This window comes from Phascolarctos cinereus, unplaced genomic scaffold (genome assembly GCF_003287225.1).
Source record: "Phascolarctos cinereus isolate Bilbo 61053 unplaced genomic scaffold, phaCin_HiC Scaffold_2;HRSCAF=192, whole genome shotgun sequence".
NCBI classification, from domain to species: domain Eukaryota; kingdom Metazoa; phylum Chordata; class Mammalia; order Diprotodontia; family Phascolarctidae; genus Phascolarctos; species Phascolarctos cinereus.
The window spans coordinates 91,431,535-91,452,915 of NW_027555625.1; the positions used below are offsets into that span (position 1 = coordinate 91,431,535).

At 35.5% G+C, this 21,381-nt stretch overlaps 1 protein-coding gene across 3 annotated transcripts in view; it reads right to left on the bottom strand.

Annotated features, from left to right (window-relative positions):
• The window catches only part of SRBD1 (S1 RNA binding domain 1), a 319,328-nt gene that overhangs the window by 59,107 nt on the left and 238,840 nt on the right, over window positions 1–21,381 (bottom strand). The window lies entirely within an intron of this gene.

Genomic DNA, 21,381 nt, shown 5'->3' on the forward strand with positions numbered 1-21,381 from the left:
GAGGTCAGAAGAAGAGATACAAAGACACTCTCAACATTTCTCTGAAGAACTTTGTAAATGACTGTGATACTGGCAAAGGACCACTTAGCATGGCATGTCCAAATCAAAGAAGGTGTTGTGCTCTATGATCAAAGCAGAATTGCAGTAGCTCAAAAGAAATTTGAGATGAGTAAATGTAGAGACACGTCCATTCCAAATGTTCATGTGGACTATTTGTGCCCAACCTATAGTAGAGCCTTCTGAGCTCATATTTGGTCTGATCAGACACAGTCAGACACACTGTACCTTGACTCTAACATAGTGATGTCATTTTGGTACTCTTTGAGAATAAAGGACAACAATCAACCAATCATTTAAAATCACAAGGAATTGTGATGATGCCACCGTGCGTCAGCTATAGATTTCAATAGATTGCCCTCCCCAGCCTGGGCCCAGTTTGAGAGAGGCTATAATAGTTAAGATATTTTCAAAAGATAATGAAAAATAAATTTGGTAGGAAAAAACATAAGGGTTCTTTAAATCAAGGCATCAAAGCAACAGTGAATTGTCCCAATTCTAATGTTAGTAGTGTTGAAGAAAAGAGGATATAACTGCCCAAGAAGCAAAGCTGAGCCACAATATACAACCTTATGCTGATATTTTTAGCTCAATTCGACAGTTTTATGAATAAAGGGCTCAACCTAAGAGGAGTACTACCTATTTATAATAGAGGCCAGGCAAGAAACAGACCAGATGTGAAGAGGAACTGTCCTCTGCGAATCTCCTAAGGACATCATGCCAGGAAAAAAATGATTTTTCAAAAAAAATTTAAAAGAAAATTCTAACCCTGAACTTCTTGGGAAGTTATTTGGAAAAGAATCTGTTTTAAATTCAAGGAAATCTTTGGGTCATATCATTTTACCTAAAATTTATGAGATTAAAAAAAAAACAGAAGCAGTCAGTTATTTGTACTAGTCAGCTTTTTCAAGGTCAGTATCCATATTTTTGTTATTACTCCACCACAAATTTTTGAAGAACTGCTAAATAAACCACTCCATTTTTTTTTGTTCCAGCAAAATCATAAAAACATTTTACACAATTAAAGAGCAATTTTTCTCAAGACCATTTTTGTATGTTTTAAAATCTTAAATACATTGTTGCAAAATTTTAACAGTTTAAGCAAAATTATTATTTTATTAGATAAGAAAGAAAATTATTTTACATAACTACCATTTGAAAATGACTCTTGATCAGCTACTCCTTCAGCAGCAAAGTTTTCTTTTAGACATGAAACTAAATCTGTAGTTTTATTTCTGGTCACTAGTTAATTGAACACTCTTGCTTAGGTGTTTTTTGTTTATTTGATTGTTGTTTTTTTTTTTAAAATACTCAGCAAGCAGTCTGTATGTCCTAGTCATCTCCCATTCTTGTTCTTTCTGGCCTCCACCCCAACTCCTTATGGCTGCTAAAGCCCAAAATTAAGTTTGAAACAGAAAAACAAAAAGGTTTTCAGGAAAAATCCAGCCAATTTCAAATAAAGAAGGCTTATTTTTTTTTAGTTCGCAAGTTAACTACCCACTTCATTTTGATTGACACATGGCAGCTCAAAGGAGTCATCCAAAGGAGTATGTTTTGAATGACCCATGAAAGACAGAGCTGACTGGGAAATATTTGGAAAAACAGAATACTGTGTGCTCAAGACCAATGCTGGTTCACTTGTCCAAACAGCAGCACACAAATGATCACTGTACCCCTTTCTCGTATCTGATAACCAAAACTAATTTGAGTATCATAGAAATACTGTAACCAGATTAAAATGCTATACCTTAGAGTTCCACTAGAGCATAGATTATTTACATGTAACAGCAAATATTTTCAAGGCACCCTTTGTTAGTGTTTCTCCATTCTCGAGGTAGCTTTCCTTGTTGCCGGGAAAATTCTTTCATTTTCTAAATGAATAAAATACAGAAGCAACTTAGTAGTTCTTTAAGGGCTTTGAGGTGGGCCTGACAGAAGCCAGTAGCATTTAAAAGCACGTTCAAGCAGGCACCCGTCACCAGCAAAATAAATGAGCATTATGTCCTCTAGACTTTACTTGATTAATCACATGGTATTCAGAAGTTCAGTCTATAATTAAGAGCAGACACATCCATCTTCCCTTTACTTTGTCATCTCCACACTCATGTAAAAGTGTAAATTAATGAATTTGTAGGTGTTAGATGTGCTGCACAAGAGTTTGCCATGGTATAATGGAAAGAATGCTGATGCTTGAGTAGACACGAGCTTCAATTCTGCCACTAACATTTAACTAGCTGTGTAACCACAGGTAAATCATTTAATCTGAGTCTCTATATTTCCTCATCTGTTAAATGAGTACAGTAATACCTGTAGTATCTATGTCACAGGGTTGTTATGAGAATCAAATGAAATAGTATGTGTAAAACCCTTGGTAAAACTTATAGCACTATAGAAATGTCAGCTATTAATTATTATTATTATTATTATTACTAGCACTAATAAGAACTCATATTTGTGCTTTATAGGTATGCAAATGCTTTTCCCACAATTTTGAGGTAGTTACTACAAGTATCCCTATTCTATAGATGAGGAAACTGAGATGATGAAGTGTGATGATCACAGTTATATGCCATATATTACTTTGGTCAATTTTGGACTTTAGGTGTTTTCTTTTTTTTTTTAAATCTATAAAAAGAAGGGGTTGGACAAGGGCATTTCTAAGGTCCTTTTCGAGCTTTATAGCCTATGGCTCTACTTGCTCATATATTAAGTAGTTTTACTATGTATTTCTGTCTTTTATTCTACACAGTAATACTTTCCTTAAAGAGTTCTTTTCTTCCATTAATTCTATATCAAGTAGCTGCTCATATTTTATTTCATACTCAAAATTCTTAAGACAATTCAAGTCATTAACTAATTTAAAAACACAAATCTGAACTACTGTGCATAGATAGTCATTGGTCAGTTGATTATGCTTAGTGATTATGCCTGCTTGATGAATAAAACATCTCAAAGGTAAGTGAGGCTCCTTAGAAGCAACTCCTGAGTCAAACAATACTGAATATACCCATAATTCATAGTACAGTAGTAGATGTTTCACAGACAAAATACAGAAAAATCTAGTTACTACCATTCAAGAAATTACAATATAAAATAAAGGCAAAAAACATAAACATTTCATCAACACAACTCTACAATACCAAAGAAGTGCTATTTAATAAGCTAGAGCTAAAATTTACTGGTTTTGTCCCTCCCTTCAAGTATCCCACAACAGCCAGCCCTAAATCTGAGGTTTCTTCAAAATCATTATTATACTCAGGAACATATCACATTAATTGCTTTTGTAGAAAATATGAGAATTCAGTAAATGAATAAGATAAACAGTTATTTATCACTAGCTAATAGATGAAATGCCTGGTACTTAATTCATAATTATTACTCACAGACACCAATCCTCCCTTCAAGCAGTTTCCTGGGAATGTTAACAAAACATATAGTTTCTTTAGGAATCATATATTTTTAAATGGAGCTTTTCAAATGCTACCATAACAATCTAGCATATACATTTTAATATGATCGTCAGGGCTCATTCTGTGTACTAGGTGCTCTCATGTCCCCTAGTGGATACAATTATGTAAGGTGGAGGAATTGAGGTGGCAGTATTTGCTCCATAAACGTAGAAGACCCTCAAAAGTCTATTATGTTGCTATATTTTTTTCTTAAACAGTGCCTTTTATTTTCTTTTCCACTTTGAATGAAGAAAATAAGAAGATAACTTCCCTGCAATACACTTAACTGTCAAAATGTGCAATAACATGAAACCTGGGCTAAAAGTAACACTATCTTAAACATGTATGCACACAAATACCCACCATCACTAATTAGCTACACATTGATAGTATAATTGAAGAGGGGTTATGATTTACTTCTAGTTTTAAATATTTGGCAATGGGACATAAGGTGGAAGAATCAAACCTAAGATGCAAAATTTTAGTCACAAAAGAAAGTTTTCTTTCCAATAAAATTAAAAGTCTAGCAAATCTGACCTGAAGTTCTACAAAAGAGAACGCTCTGCCCAAGAAAAGTGTCAATTTTATATACAGAGATATTGAGAGTCATGTTTCTAAACTGGTTTTCTTTGGTTTATAAATCAAAGGAGGAGGTGAGTATTATTTTTTGGAAATGGAAACAAGGATCCTTGCTAATAATCTCATTAGTAATATCTAAGTTCTTACAGCTCTAAAGTTCTATGATTCTATATGACAGAATACACTATATATAGATATATTCAGGCTATGTATACATAAACATATATGTGTTTATGTTTATAGGTAGCCTTTGACACCATTCATGTAGTCAACCAGTCTTGCTCCCACTCAGTTGTTATTCCACCTATTATAAATTTTGCCTGGCTGACAATTTGAAAGAGTGAGGCTTCAGATACGGTAAGGGCTTCACTGAGAATAAAGGGCTTCTAGTGACTTGGTTTTCAGATAGAAACAAACAGCATAAACACCCACTGGTAATAGTGCATAGGTACTGGCAGCGGGAATGGGCAAAAAACCTGACCTAACCAAATGGAATGCAAGTGAAGTTTCAAAGGAGGAAGAGAAGAACTTTAGTTGTAAAGAAATAATTTTCTATCTTAGTAAACTTCACAATGGTGTAAAGGGAACCCATGACTTATAAAGTTCCTATTTACAGTGTTCTATCAATTACAAATATATTATTGTTTATGGCACTTGAAGTGATAATATGCAAATACACATCCCTGGCCAATTTTAAGACATGGATTTCAAATTTTAGAATTATATAAATATTAACAAGTTAGTTTCGACCCCCTTACTACCTTGAAATCAGCATTTAGCATCCCTCTTTTATTTTTATTTTTTGGCTAAGCTTCTGATTTCATCATTATAAGGAAGGGCTTCCTGTGAGCAGTCTCCTATCAATACAGATGGTCAACTATTCTACTATTTACATTTTAAAGAAATTTTAATCAATACCTTTTGTCTTTCACATCAATAGAATTTCCCCCAATATTCCCCCTTGAAAAGAGCCATTTATTACAATAAAATGTTTTTGAAATTTTAGAAAAAGGGGAAAGGTAAGAAAAGAAAAAATATCAGTCAAACTGATCAAAACATTAATAAAGTCTGAAAAGATCTCCCACCTCTGCAAAAGAAATAAAGGGACTAAAGAATAGGTGTATCTTCTGGGGGGGCGGGGGGAACGCTTGTTTGAAATTTTCTAATGGTCACTTTTGATTTTTTGTGACTCTTGTTCTTTCCATTTATAATGCCACCGTGTATATTATTTTATTGACTCTGTTTACTTCACACTTTATCAAGTCATTTAAGTTTTTCCATGCTTCTCTGTATTAATTAAAAATCATTTTTATAGTATAGTAATAGTCCACTACATTCACATACCAAAAGATGCTTAGATATTTCCTAATCTATGGGGGGCATTACTTTGTTTCCAGTTTTTTGCTACCACAAAAATTATTGGAATAAATATTTCAGTATGCTATGGGAATTTTCTTCCTACCATTGACCTCTTCAGAGTATATGTTAAGTATCAGAAACCCTGAGTCAAAAGGATATGGACATTTTAGCCACTTTATTTGCACAATACTAAATTACTTTCCAAAATGCTTATACTGATTTATAGCTCCATCAACAATGTGCTAGTATGCCTGTCTTTTCACCCCTCCCTGAAACACTGCCTATTTTCATCTTTTTGTCATCTTTGTCATTTTACTAGGTGTGAGGTAAAACCTTAAGGTGCAACTTATCTCTCAAAAGAGCTTCATGGAACTCTAAGAGGTTAAATGATTTATCCAAGGTCACACAGTAGCAGGACTGTCAGAGGCAAGACTTGAAACCAAGCCCCACTGACTTAGAGATCTGCTTTTCATCCCAATATACACTGCCTCTCTTTTGCAAAAAACAAAAGTGTACTCCCCAAAGTTACCTTTGACCTACTAAAATGATCAGATTGATCCTGTGTCCTTTTTCAACTGATCCTATTTACAGTCAATTGATTTTGTCCTGTTACCTAAGTCATGTTTCTCTGTACCTGAACATAGTTCAGAAATTCAGCTGGCCTATGAAGAGTTAAGTTTAGAAATCTAATTTTCCTGCTAAAAATTGTTCTATTCTTGCATCAAGGAAATCTGGTTATCCTTGAGGCATGCAAGTGAACACCGGGGAGTCTGATCTAGTATCTTTACACCACCAGGCTATCCTTCAAGAATATCTGATTTGCTATCCAAAGAAGTCTGGCCAACTATCTCTAACCTTGTAGGCAGACTCAAACAATGAACATTTCTCAGTCACAAGTAGAAAGAAGGGGATTGTTGCTAGCCGTTCTCAATTTCTAACCAATCATATTGTCCCCCAGACCTCAGCTCTGTAACCAATCGTATTGATTTTACCATTCATGATGTTGAGCTCTTTCAACCAAACATAACTACCCCCCCCACTTATGAAGTCCTATTTCTTATTCTGCACTCCCTAAAACTATCAAAGAGAGCTTTTTCCCTTCATTTGAGGTCTTAGCTTTGCTGAGAAAGTTAAGATCCTATTTACTGGTAAATTTGTGCTTTACTAATAAATTGATCATGCTCAGAATTTTGTGCCTCAGTCTGCCTTACGTTGACCACAACACCTAGAAAACAACAAATCCAAAGGCACCTTTCATTCCTCATTCTCCTTGGTTTGTCTATCATATTTGGCACTTTTGACTTTCCCTTGCTCTTGGATACTCTGGATCTGAAAGCATCACAATTCTACTCTCATGTGGAAGTATAAGGATTAGATTTTTTATTTTTTGTTTTTGCTGGGAAGGCAGAACTATGGTAAATGGGTAGGAATTCTAGATAAAGTATTAGATATTATTTTCATCATTATCATTATTAATGGAAAGGATGACTGTTCAGCTACTGATTTGAACAGACTACCTTTGAAATCTATCCCAACTTTAAAATTCTGATTCTCCCTACTTCTCTAATTATTCTCTCCTTAACCTCAGCCCTGACCTCCTCATCTTCTTTGTTAACTACCTTAGAATATATCCTCTTGGGTATCTCTGGGTACTTCAAACCTGATCTATCCATATCTAAAATAAGGTTCTTCTCTCCCCTGCTATAACCTACCCTTCCTCCTGATATTAGCACAATTATAACCTTGGTGTTATCTCTTTCTTCTATCTCACTTCTCATAGCCAGTTACCAAATTCTGTTGATGCCACCTCTTACATCTATTTCTTCTTTCTTATTCCTTGCCATTGCCCTAATACAGGCCCCTATTACCACCCTCTAGAAATATCACAAGAGCTTACTTCCTCCTCAATCCAAATCATCCTTCATACTGCTCCCAAACTGATCCTTATTGTGCATAGATAAATTTGGTTATGTTCCTCCTCTATTACCTGTCTGTTGTCTCAAGTTAAATCTTTTTTGCCTGGAGTTACCAGGACATGTCGAGGCCAAAAAGTGGCCTTAATTCTCCCTTTCAGTCTCCATGTTGCCTCTCAAAATCTTCCTCAAAAAGCCCTCAAGTGTTTCATGACCTCAGTGATTTACATCCCTTGAACTTCAAGTTGAATGGAAGAAAGGAAGACAAAAAAAGAGAGAGAGAAAGAGAGATAAGCATTACATATAACACATACGTACATACGTACACACACACACTAACGACTGGTTAGCAAAGTGACCTGAGCAGTTCACAGACGCTTCAGGAAGTTTTTGCCTTCTTAAAACATAGATATCCCTCTTACAGCTAAATATGGTGGTTATTCACACTTCAATACTAAAGATTCCTCTCATTCCTTACATGAATCATTTTCTTGAATCCTCTTGTCACCAGCTATACTCCCATCTTCAATGACTGGATGATCTTGTGTTCTGCTTCCCTGAGAAAACTGAGACCATTCTATTTAAAATTACTTAAGTTACTCTGAACTTCCATTCATAATAGCTTAGAAAGAATTGCAGAGATTATCTAGTCCAACGCCCTCACTTTAGAGAAGTGTAAATAGATCCAAAGAGACTGACTGACTTGCTGGAGGTTCTATAGGTATTAAGTGGCAGTGACAGAACTTAAACACAAGCTTCTGACTAAATCCAGTATTGCTTCCATTGTACCATGATCCCTCATGTCAGCTGGGTATCACCAATCTCACGTTCTCCTTTCTGGATGAAGAACCGGCAGCTTCACTCACCAGTGCCCTTGCTCCTTTTCCCTTCCCTAGGCCTTGCCAGCCCAATCCCTTTGCTCTTGGGCGTCTCCACACTCTCCGTTGCCAAGGGAATCCTTCCTCCCTGCCTGCAACAGGTTCACTTTCTCCCTCATAAATCGAAGCTCTTCAAAATCCTTTGGCCTCTCACCTTGCTGTCTGCCTAGGAGGCTCCTTGTTTCCATTCTCACTGGGGAGGAACTTTGTGTTACTTCCTTAGCCATGGAGGCCCAAATTAATAGGCTGGGTGAAGCCAGACCTAGACGACAGGAAGAGCAAGAGGCAGTAAGGGCACAGCCAAGAAGTACTTGTGAGGACACCTTACTGAAGCCAATAGGATGACCACAAAGAATCCCAAAAGTATGATATTTAATACCGATAATCATCCTTGCTTATTCGAGTTTGACTAATTTCCCTGGACTTCAGTTTCTTCTTCTGCAAAATAAGGAGCGAGGGTAGATACCCTCTGAGGTACCTTCTAGCTCTTCTCAGATCCTATAATGTCCACAGGAGGACTTGGTTCTGAAAGGTATAGTGACACTCTGGCATTCCCTTCTACGATATTATACAGCTGCATGAGACAAGTAAATGCCCCCCTTCCCGGTTAATGTAGGAGAACCACCAATTCTCTAAACTGAAGAGACCAACATCAAATTCTGTGGCCCTGACACCATGTAAATAATAAGAATAATAATGTAATAACATATTATATATAGGTAATATAATATATTATATTATATATAGACAATATAATGTATTATAATATGATATAACTGACATACTTATTATATACACAGGACTTTAAGATTTGCAAAGTGTTTTACATACAATATCTCATTTGAGTTTCACAATATCTCTGATGTAGATAATAAAGCCACCTCCATTTTTAGATGAAAGATCTGAGATTCAAATAGATTGATTTGCCCAAGGTTACATAGCAAGTAAATATTGAAAGAGATAAGTAGAACCCAGGCTACTCTGATTACAAGTCAAAGGTGCTTTTCACTATGCTCATAGTCGTTTCATTAATGGTCTAGAAAACCTTTGCATTCTGATAAATTTCGCAGCACTTTAAATGAATTCAAACTTCTCTATGATATAAAGACCTATCTTTTTTAATATGCATCCAGTGGTACGATATTGAAAAAATCATAGAATATCAGTCTCTAAAGAATTAAAGTTGGAGAGCACTTCATTGACAATGGAGACATGCATGGCGGGCATAAAAATGATACAGCATATCATTAATGAAGATTTGCATAGAAATCGCATAAAGATACTCTTCAGGTAGTTCTATGACCAGAAAAAGAAATAGATCTGGGTAGTTAGAGCAAGGGCTAAAAGACAGACAGTCTGTGTGTTCCAGTGACACTGAAGTAATGTTACGAGATCTAGAGAATATATACCCAGCACCCTGGAGAATCCCCTCTCTGTCTAAGCCTCCCAGAAGATTTCTCAAGGGTGGCTCCAGTGGCCACCCAGACCAGAACTGGCCACTCTCCTCCCTGCTTATGATTTTGACCCCAGGGCCTTCTTTTCTAGCCTGGCCCATTAACCTCATCACTTCTTGCTGCCTGGAATCTCAGCATCTTACATTCATCTGCTCCTGCCTATTACGAACCTGGCTTGCAATGATATATAAGACTACTTGTTGTGAGATTACACCTCAAATGAGGATCTTAAACAGTCTCTCACCTATTCTCCCTTAGCAGACCCCTTTCCAAATACCAATGCTCTGCCTGGACTATTTCCTCAATGACTAACATAGTGCTGTTGCCTTATATACACTTTACATTCTTATATCTTCTAGCAAAGCAAACAACAAATACTCTTTTTGTTCGAAATACAAAGAAAAAGAATACTAAATTTTTATTATTCATTTACTCATTTATAAACATTTGTAATTTATTGGGTGCTTATTATATGCCAGGCTTTGGTGATACAAAGACAAAAAAATAAAAATCTCTGTTCTTAAGGAGCTTATTACAGAGAACAACATGAAAAAGGATAAGTACAAAATATATACAAAACATAGGTGCAATAATTTTCAGGAGTAGGGCATCAAAAACTGTGGAGACCAAGATAATCTAACTGGTAGCCCTTTAGTGAGCCTTGAAAAATGTTGAGTATTCTTTTTGTCTATCATCTGGGAAAGGGTGTAATTTCTTTATGAATTAAATATTTTATTACATGGTCATCTGGATGATTAATCTTCCAATAAAATTTCTGACTATACAGATGAGCTTTAGAAAACTTCTATGTTTTGGCTCAATCTAGCATTTTTCTTACGGTAAAAAAAATTTTTTTTTTTTTTTGCAAGTAGATAACCATTCCTATATACACCAAGAAAACAAAATTTTGGGGCAGCTAGGTGGCACAGTGGATAGAGCACTGGCCCTGCATTCAGGAGGACCTGAGTTCAAATTCGGCCTCAGACACATAACACTTACTAGCTGTGTGACCCTGAGCAAGTCACTTACCCCCACTGCCTAACCAAAAAGCAAACCAAAAAGAAAAAAAAAAAGAAAGAAAAACAAAATTTGTAGATGGCCTTTCAAAATCACCAGCAACTTGATTTGAAAGGGCAATGATTAACCTGTCATAAGACTTCCTATCTTCCATTTTCTCCGTTTTCTTCCTGGTCTGTCACTTTTCTTTATTCAACTCAAAAAGCATTGTTAAGAAGACTAGCAATCCTATTTTGAAGGTCTGACTGAGACCATTTTGTCACTTAAATAATTTTTATTTCCTACCTAATGAGACAAGATATGAATGATAAACACAAATCCTTCTCAAAGGAAACTGTGAATGACTTAGGACATCAACATTACCCAGTTTCTTTCATAGCAGTAAGGCAATAAGCATGCAAATTACCAAAGTACATATGCTCCAGAATCTGAGTAAGTTGGTAAAAATAAATACTTCCTTTCAACTTAAGGTTTTCTCTTGTTCTCCAATAATCTGAAAAAAGGTCCAAATTTTGGTTTAAGAAATTTATTTTAAAAATACAAAAGAATGCATAAAAGCTCAAATGTTGCTATCATAACATCATCTACTGTAAGTAACTACATAGAAATGATGATTATTATTCATGTCTCCAGCATCATGTACTTTCAGAGCTAGCAAGGATCTTAAAGGTCATGCAGTTCAACCTCCATTTTACAAACAAGGAAAAAGAGACAGAATAAGTATTTTATCAAAATATGCACAGGAAAAAAGTGAGCTTTATCACTAGAAGTATGTGAGGCATAGGCAAGGACAGTTTGGACACACTACAAGAACACATGAAAAAGGACTATTCTGTAATAAGCCTGGAAAAGTAGAATAGAGTCAGGCTAAGAAATGGCTTTAAATGTGGAGCACAGGAGTCTGCATTAGATCCTAGGGACAATAGGGAACCACTGGATCTTATTTAATTTTTCATAAATGTGCTAGCGCTCTCTCTCTCTATCAAAAGGCAAGCAACAAATAATTTCTTGACATGGCTAAAAGATAACTCCTTCTTTTCAAAGGTGATGGAACCTACAAGAAGAAATTCTGTTCTAGATCTGGTTTTCATTAACAAGGAGAAACTGGTTGCCATAGTGGAAATCACAGAAATATAGTGGAAGGTTCATTACCTCCTACAGTTTGTGATAAAGTAGATGAAAAGCAGGTATATTCAGGCACACCCTTGTATTTTGGGATCGTTTTTAGATTTTAAAGGGTACAGGATAAGGATAAGTATGATTCCACGGACTAAAACTCTATAGAGCCAGTCAGCCAAAGAAATGTTCAAGAGACAAAAAGAGATAATTCCAATAGGAAGGAAAAAACCAAATTATTGAAAAGACTGGTGTTGATGCACAAGGAACTCACCAACCAACTCAGAACTGTTCAAGACACACAGAAAAGATAAAAGCAAGGTTAAATAACAAGATGAAATGAGATGATAACAAAAGATAATAAGAACTAGGCATCACTTCTTGTTTTGTCTCATGTTCTCTCTGCCAAAGAGAATGATGTTCGGATCAGCAAGGACAGCTGAGAGGGGACTGATTTTCAAGACAAGTAAAGAGATATCCTTCAGGAGTTCACATCACCTGGGCCCAGATGAACTACACCCTTGGGCAATGGAAAAACAAAACAAACCAAAAAACCACAACTGGCAGATGGGATTGCTTACCCATTGTTAGTGATATTTCAAAAATTATTAAGCATAGGAGAGTCCTGCTGGATGACTACTTTCCAAGTATCTTACAGAGAATTCTTTTTCAGGTATCTAGTTCAAGGCATGATCATTAAGCTCCCATTCAATTCTGAAATTCTGTAATAATTCAGTTTCATCAAGAGTATATCTTTGTGCAAGTCTTTATACAGAACTTCAATCTTTTATCACCTTTTCCAAATTGATGGGCTTGAGGTTAATACATCAGAGTTGAATTAACTTGCATCTTTCTTATTTAGAGCACTTACCAAATCAAAACACAGAATTAGTCTCTAGTAGATAAGCAGTCAGATGTTATGAACAAAAATTTTTGAGAAATGCGAATTTTGAAAACTAGAGGTTTCACCTTGCACCATGAAAACTGACAAAGATAAAAAATGATGTGATTAGTCAATGTTCAGACAACTACGTGAAGACAGGAACAGGAGCTGTGAAACTGTCTAAATGTTATGGATATCAATTAGGAATTACGCAAGAAAAGTGACTAACTTGTCAATACCCTTTGACTCAGCAGTCAAAGCAGACACATTCCCCAAGACAGAAACAAAAGTCAAATACATATCAGAATGTTTATAGCAGTAGAAATTTGTGGTGGCAAAAAGAGTAGAAACAAAGCATGTGCTCATCATAGGTGAGAGGGAAAAAAACTAATAAAAAATGTTACATGAGTATAGCAGAATATTTCAAGTAGTAAGAAATTATGAATATGAGAAATTCAGGAAACATAAGAAGATTTGTATGAACCAGTCCAGAATGAAATAAGCAGAATCTAAAAGGTAAATACATACAATGTCTAAAACAATGTAAATGAATCACTAAAAAAAAAGTTAAATTCTGAGTAAAAAAACAATCAAGAGTGTAGAGAATAGATAATGAAACATATCCCCCTCTTCGTGGCTAAGTGCCAGGAGGTTACTTGGATATAATATTGTAGATTCTGGCAGATATGGTCATTGTATTGTATGGTTTTGCTTAACTGGTTTACTTTGTCACAAGGGAGAGGTCACTTTGGAGAGGGGAAGAAAAGAAATGTCTTTGATAAAAAAGAAAAAGCATAAAAACATTTTTAAAAATAAAGTAGATGAAAGACTTGGAGTTGTTATTTCAGGAGTAACAGGCATCTTTCTTTTTAGAAAGCTTGATATATTTGGATTTCAAAAATTACATAGCTCCTTCACATAAAAATAAGCAAAATCATCAAACACAGTGATCATGACTGGCAGTACCTGCAACTTTCTAACGGCTGCAGTAGTGCCAACAGAAAGGAAAAAGTATGTTTTAATAATGGTAGCTTTTCAAATAGAAAGGACTTAAAAAGCAAAAGATCTTACCAGAAGAAATGTAATTTCCTTGTCCTCTGTGATCAAAATTTCTGAAATCCAACTAAAATGAGACCCTGGATTGACTTTATATGGTTTTCACCACCCCATAAACAATACTGTTATTGATGCAGATCTGTAGTTTGAAATATTTTACCCATATTGTCCACAGCAAGGAATTTTATTTTTACCATTCATCATCTCTGACAAATGTGTGGTACTTACAAATCTAAAAGCCTGTAAAAATCTAATAATGAAATCTTGGAGTGGGGGGGGGGAGTCATGTGAGGAACAGATCAGAAAAAAACAAAATTGATTTGGGGGGATTTACTACACTGAACAGAGATCAAAACATAACAGATTTCTCTTCATATATGAAATCCATACTAGTGTATCTTCTCTGGAGTAGCTATGAGAAAAATGTTTGATGGTATGTGGGTCTCGCTTAGAAACACATTAACGGAAACCAAAGTGCATCTATCACCTACTGACAGCAAATCAGATCCCTAGCCACAGAAAAGATCCAATTTCATCTCTTTAGTGGAAAGTCAGAAATGGTCTTATTAATAACCATATTCTCTAACTTCTTCCTTGAGATTAAATTTGAAGTAAGCAATCTATTTGGATCGGTATTGTTCGAGCTATTCAACTAGCTCTCCTAAGTAAGGCGTGTTCAAAATGCTAGGGTTTAAACAAATTCACTTTCCTTTCCCAAATTATTCCTCTCTGACACATCAGCTACTCAATGTCATCTGGGCAAACATCTGGGCAACAAACAGCTTCACTGTCACTTACGTGGAAATACTTCTAAAATTTACCTTAAAAAGATTTTTTTCTGAAAGACAAGGAGATAATTCTCACCTAAACCTTTATCATGAGTAAAAGGCAGGAGCACCATTAGAGAACTGATTTTCAGTTCTCAGCTAAGTGATTAGAAGTTTTGTGTCTAAGTATCAGATATAGTTAGAATAGTTGTATCTCCCTTATAACTGATAAATTAGCAGAGTTTTCATGTGCCTTCTTTCTCCTATTGTTATTACCTAATTTCCAGGAGTTTCTCTTGAGTTGATATATTTATGTCAGGTATGAGGATCTGTTGGAGAGATATCTGATATGAAGTTTAGATCATGCTAATGTTGGTAGCTAGGTACTCTGCCTCTACCTAAGGTTAGCCCTGACCAAAGCTAACAGGAAATCACATTCTAACAAGATGCACTTTGTCAAATTACCACTGATTCACACTATTATAATGAATTTAGAGCTTCTGTTCTACTTATTTCTAAGATTTAGAGAAATGACCAAGCTCTGTTGCCCATTCTGCAATATTTAACATCAAAGGCTTTCTAAATGAATGAGGCAAGTATTAAATTTCAGTGTCACTAAAAGGTGAAAACAAAACCCGAATTCACAACTCATATATGTGTCAGTGAGGCTTTATGAAGGATGTGAATTATGGCCAGATAGATTTAGCAAGAAAAGCAAGGGCAGGTAATCCAAAGGTTGCCAGGGTACCACAGCAGATTCTTCCAGATAAGGGATCCTCCTCTTCTCTTCTTCTTCTCAAAAATGTAAGACTAGAATAATGAGTCTTTAGCAGCGAAGCATTTGAGTCAGGACTGCTCCTGCTTACAAAGAGAAAATACTCTGCTTCTGGTGTTGCTATTGGTCAGTAAGGTCTCCAGACTGCCAATGTTCTTAAATATTTTAGGTCATTAATTGTCCTGACACAAGTAGGAATGGGTAAGGATATTGTGGGGTTCACAAAACTTTGGCAGAAGTTACAAGAAAAAAACCTGCTGAACTTCTAGAATATAAACTTATAAGGTTACAGGTGACTATGTTTATTCATTCTTAACATATAAGAAAAAGAATTACAATAAATCATATTTAATACAAAAGTTTCTCCTACATAGTAAAGGAATTTCTTAAAATTGGGGTTGTCCTTAAAGTATCAGTGGACAATAAGGCATATTACTACCACTATCATCACTATCACTTAATATTGTTATTATTACTAATCCCTCAAAACTGAATTGATTATCCATTTTGTGAAGGGGGAAGAGAAATGGCCAAATGGGGGAATGTTAGTATGGGTGATGTACTCTGAGCAGAGACTTTGTGTGCCCTGAAACTATGACAAAATCCATGAAACACTGGCCACTGTTTAGGTTAGCACTTCAGACACTGTGATATAACTGTTCCCATGAATATAAGAAATAGATAGGATGGCATAGGTTTGCAGGCTGGTCCTACTGAAAACTGTTGTGATGGTCAACTTGATGTGGAGGACAACAAAGTAAGCAGCTCTCTTTCCTATTCCAGTACCACAAGAAGGCAAGATAAAGTAAAACAAATCAGAAATACCAATACCTTACCTTCTGGAAATGAGTCAGTACAGATGGTAATGACCATTAAAATGAGAAAATTTTGAGTGCATGCAAAATGTATGTAAGATATGAGTGCATTTATTGTGTGCCAATGCTGTACTATTATAATCCTTGAAATTTACTGTAAAAAAATTGTTTATTGTACAAAAAAAAAATCTTCAGCTCCAAGTTATATTGAAATGTATGGCAATCATAAGAAATAAATCCATTCGTAAAAAAAAAAAGAAATCATGGAAATACTTAAATTTGAAGAGAGAAAGCTGAAGAACCTGAAAGCACTGAAAAATCTACACTTAATAATAAGTGCCATTAATAATAAAACAGATTGCTCATCATATTGCCTGGCATATAGTAAACTTTTAAGAAATGCTTTATCATTCATTCATTCATCAATCATACTAAAACATATTAATCACTTGATTTACATGGATGAAATCAAATTATATGGCACCACAGAAAAACACATCAAGTAGCTACTTCATCTCAAGGAAATATTCTCCAAAGACATGAAAATGTCATACAGACTGTATTATTAATGTAAGCTAAAAAGAATAGAGAATGAAGGTCTGAATTTTAATCCTGAGGTAAAATTGAACCAATGTATGAATGACATACTTAAAAATACACTAGCTTTCTCCACGCAGGACAATGCTATCAAGTATAATGCTATCAAGGAAAAAGCAAAGGCTGGATGAAGAGACTGACTGGCCTAGTCAAATCAAAGCTTAACAGAACACATTTAGAGCAACTAACACCCAAATAACCTCAGTCATAATATACACTTTTCTTATGGGAAAATGAATTACAATGGATATAGAGGATATCTAAATAATAACCCATATGACGTTAACAACACACAGGACTTAACGAAACCAAGGCAGCTATAGAAAGTTTAGTACTTCCTTGTCAAAAAGGAAGAAGAGAACCAATAGATGTTCTCAGAGTACATGACTAACAGGTTAAAATGGCTAAGTCATTCAGATTTCTTTAGAGAAACAGAGGTGTTTATCAGAGTGATTCAGGATCAGATCATCGTCAACAGAAATTACAAAAAAGATTATACTTAGGAACCCTGGACTTAAAGATTCATACAGATTATGAAATAAAGTGATGGATACTGTGTAATATATATCATTGTAAGTTATAAGAATTTAGAATCTACTAGATACATAGAAAGCCATGATTAGTAGCTAAAATTACTTAAGACTAAGAACTGACAAAACTCTGTACTATAAATACAAACCCCAAAATATCCTTAAGGATTCAACAAATACATTGCACTGGAACCAAACCAGGATTACTAATATAACTGACTTCTACAACTGCCTGGATATAAAATTCATCCATAAAAGTTTCAGAATGTTCTAATGGGTTTTATCATAACAAATACTCAAAATCTCCAAACTATATGGCATAAAAAGCTTTTAAGACGTAGAGACCTAGTTGAAGGAATTAAACCATGTTGAAACAGGAAGAGGTAAGGCATGTCATCCCTGAAATCCTGTTACTGGAATTGTCACAAAAATGCTTTCAGTGAATCTACAGAAGACAAGGTTATAACCCAATGTTCACATTCAAGGGAAAGAAGTAATCACTTTATCCACCTGTGCAATAATCCACAGAACATTAAACATAAAAGAATAATAGCTGGATAGCGATTTGTTCTCAGACATTTCTATCAGAACTCCATAAAAAATTAAATAACAGTGATAATATTGTCTTAATACATCATTTAGCCTCACTTCCATAGGTAGAAATCCATACATCAGTAGCACTTTGAACCATAAGATGGGTTAGAGAAGATAAAATAAGGCACTGGCTAATCAGAAAGGCCACCTCAGAAAATTGAACAGTCATAAGATTTTATTTTATTTCTTCTGAATTTAGAAGATTTTTATATTCATCTAAATATACATCCATTGTTACCTCTTAAACTCATTCCTAACAAAAGTAGGTTACCAGAACTCCTCCATCTAATTCCTGTGTGTTGGCTCTTCCTCTTGCACCTCATTTGTATATAATAATCACTCTTTTCAGTTGATCCTAAATAGTTTTACTTTTAAAGTCACATCATAGTCATGTCTACCCCAATCTTTCTTACAAACTACCCAATTACTAACGACAATCTTAAACATGCACTTCACATTTTACATATATAAAAGGTAAAGGGCCTGTCCTTACTGAATCTCTTGTAATCAGTATTCGGTATGTACCTTGCATGTCAAATCTTCTATTAAGTTCAAGTTGGTGGTTGGTTTTTTTTTTTTAACAAAGTCCTGAAAGTCTGACAGTTGATCAAATGTCAATTTTTTTTCATTCAGGATTATGCTTAACTTTTCGGCCGGAATTCCAATTCTTTTGCTCTTCAATATATGGTATTCCAAGATCTGCAGTCCTTTAGGGTCTCCACTACTAGGTCTTGTGTGGTTCTAATTGTGGCAGCGTCATATTTAAATTTTTTTTTCTTGTGGATCATAATATTTTATCCTTGAGCTGGGGGTTTCAGAATTTGACTATAATATTCCTGAGTTTTCCTCATAGGATTTCTTTCAAGTGGTGATCAATGGATTTTTTTTTTTCTGTTTCTACTTTCCCCCCTTGTTCTAATGCTTCAGGACAATTTTCTTTAATTATTTCTTGTATTATTGTATCAAGATTCTTTTTTTGATCACAGCTTTCAAGGAGTCTGATTATTCTTATGTTTTCTCTTCTCATCTGTTCTCATTTCTTCTGTTCATTTTCCTTCTATTTTTTCATTCTTTATACTGTTTTTTTCATTCTTTCTATTGTTTTATTATTTTGTGGTCTCGTAATTGTCAAGGTGTCATTTTCTTCTTTAAGATTCTGGATCTCCTTTTCTAATAGGTTGACTTTCTTTCCATAATCTTTTTTTTCCCCTCGGATTGTTCTTCTTCTTTTATTTTTTTAAGTTTTTCCTCGATCTCTCTCATTTGATTTTTAAAGTCTTTTTTAAGTAGTTCTATAAATTCTTTTTGGGCAGGTGACCATTTGATGTTACTCTTTGGGGTAGAAGAGGGTTTCCTTTGCTTCAGTATCCTCCTCTGAAGATGAACCTTGGTCTTCTCTATCCCCATAACTTTCTATGATTGGATTCTTTCTCCTTTTCTGTACATTTTTTTGTAGTAATAGCTTGATTTTTGTGATCACCTCTAGTCCTGGTATAGGAGGAATGGTGCCTCTGGCTTCAGATCTTCAGTTTTCCCCTCTAGCCTGGAACCAAATCCAAACCTGCAGCCTCCTGTAAGTCCCCAAGGCCAGAGGCATCCCACCCCACTGCTTGGGCAACTCACAAGGCATGTGCAGGCTCCCTTTCACCCCAGCTGCTCTCTGCAGCACAGCTGGGTCTGGCGCTCCTTTTCAGCAAGAGGTTCCCTGTACCTTCCCTGGCTCAGATGCCCATCTCCCCTCACTGCCCAGGGATAAAATTTCCTGTGGCTGGGTTTGAGGCAGCCTCCCAACCCAGATAACCCCAGGGCTTGCCCCTTGTTGTCTGGACTCTAGCCTGGGGGTGTTTACTTTCCACAGGGACCAAACCTCCTCCTGGGATTTTTGTCCCAGGAAACCCCCAGTGATGCACCTATTAATATTTATTTCTACCCACACATACACTTTGTTTACCCTAAGGAGCTATTTCATCTCCTTTGTAGGGGAAAATCTTGAGAGCTTGGAATTTTCTGACCTACTCTGCCATCTTCCCAGAATCCTCTCTGGAATTTTTTTAATGTGATGAAATACCATACCTTAATGCTCTATGGGCATTGGTGTTGACTCTTCTCCATTGCTTACTCTAATATCAACGTAGCTAGATTGAACAGTGGATAAAGTGCTGGTCCTGGAGTGAGGAAGACAAGTTCAAATCTGATTTCTGGCATTTACTAGTTGTGTGACCTCAGTTAAGTTGGTTAATCTTTCTGTCTGCCTCAGCATTCTCGATTGTAAAATAAAACAATAATACCATCTATGTTCCAGTGTTGCTGTGAGGACCGAATGAGATGATATTTGTAAAGCACTTAGCATAGTGACTGGCACAAAGTAGGCATTTAATATTTCTTCCTTTTCTTTCCCTTTTCCCCTTCCTTCTTCTCCTCCCTCCTTATCAGATAAGGACTTAAGAACCTAGCAAGAGAGGATTTTACATTTAACTGAAAATGTAACTATGTCAGAAAAGATTATTTTACATATTTCAAATTAGAAAGGGCTATAAATCTACTGGTTTGAAATCTCAGGTCTACTACTGACTACATTTTTGAGACTTTGAGCAACTCTCTGGGATTCAGTCCCTCAGCTACAAAATCACGAGTCTGCTTTATTTTCTAAGGTTCCTTTATAGCTTTAAATCCTATGATCCTCTGATTTCAACTGACTAATAATACAGGTTATTTGACTGTGTATAAGAAATCCCTGGAAATATGCTGATCTTATTGAGTTTTAACCATTTAAGGTTTTTTGTCACTACTGGGAATGTTATATTTGTTGTACATGTTTTGTATATAATAATAATGAACTTAATGGAAAAACAAACTTGTATCTGATTAAATATTTTGAATGATCACTTTTAAAAGATACTTCGACTTTTTTTTTTCTGGTGGAGGTGGAAAGGTGATACGGTCTTGTGATTTCACATTAAATGGAATTTGCAGTGTGGGAACTCCACCAATGTAAATCCTACAATTTGCCCATTATTTGTAGTCTTAGAGCCAGTATTCTTAACCTTTTTTTTTGTGCCATGGACCCTTCCCACAGTTTGGTGAAGCCCATGGATCCCTTTTCAAAACTTTTTTAGGTGCATAAAATCAAATACATAGGATTACAAAGAAAACCATGAATACTGAAATAGTTACCAAAATATTAAAAAAAAAAGTTCATATACCCCGGCTTAGGAACCCTCATCTAAGAGAGTTGCCTGGAGTACTAAAATGCTTTTAATAAATGTATTCTGTGCTAGATGGTGCAGTGAAGAGACTGTTGGGTTTAGAGTCAGGAAGACCTGAGTCTAAATCTGGCTTCAGATATGTACTAAATGTGTGACCCTGGGCAAGTCATTTAACCAGTTTGCCTCAGTTTCCTCAACTGTAAGATGGGGATAATAATAGCACTTATCTCCAAGGGTTGTTGTGAGGACAAAATGAAACATTTGTAAAGTGTTTTGTAAACCTTTAAATGCTATATAGAGGCCATCACTATTACGATTAACTGTTTAGGTGATAAC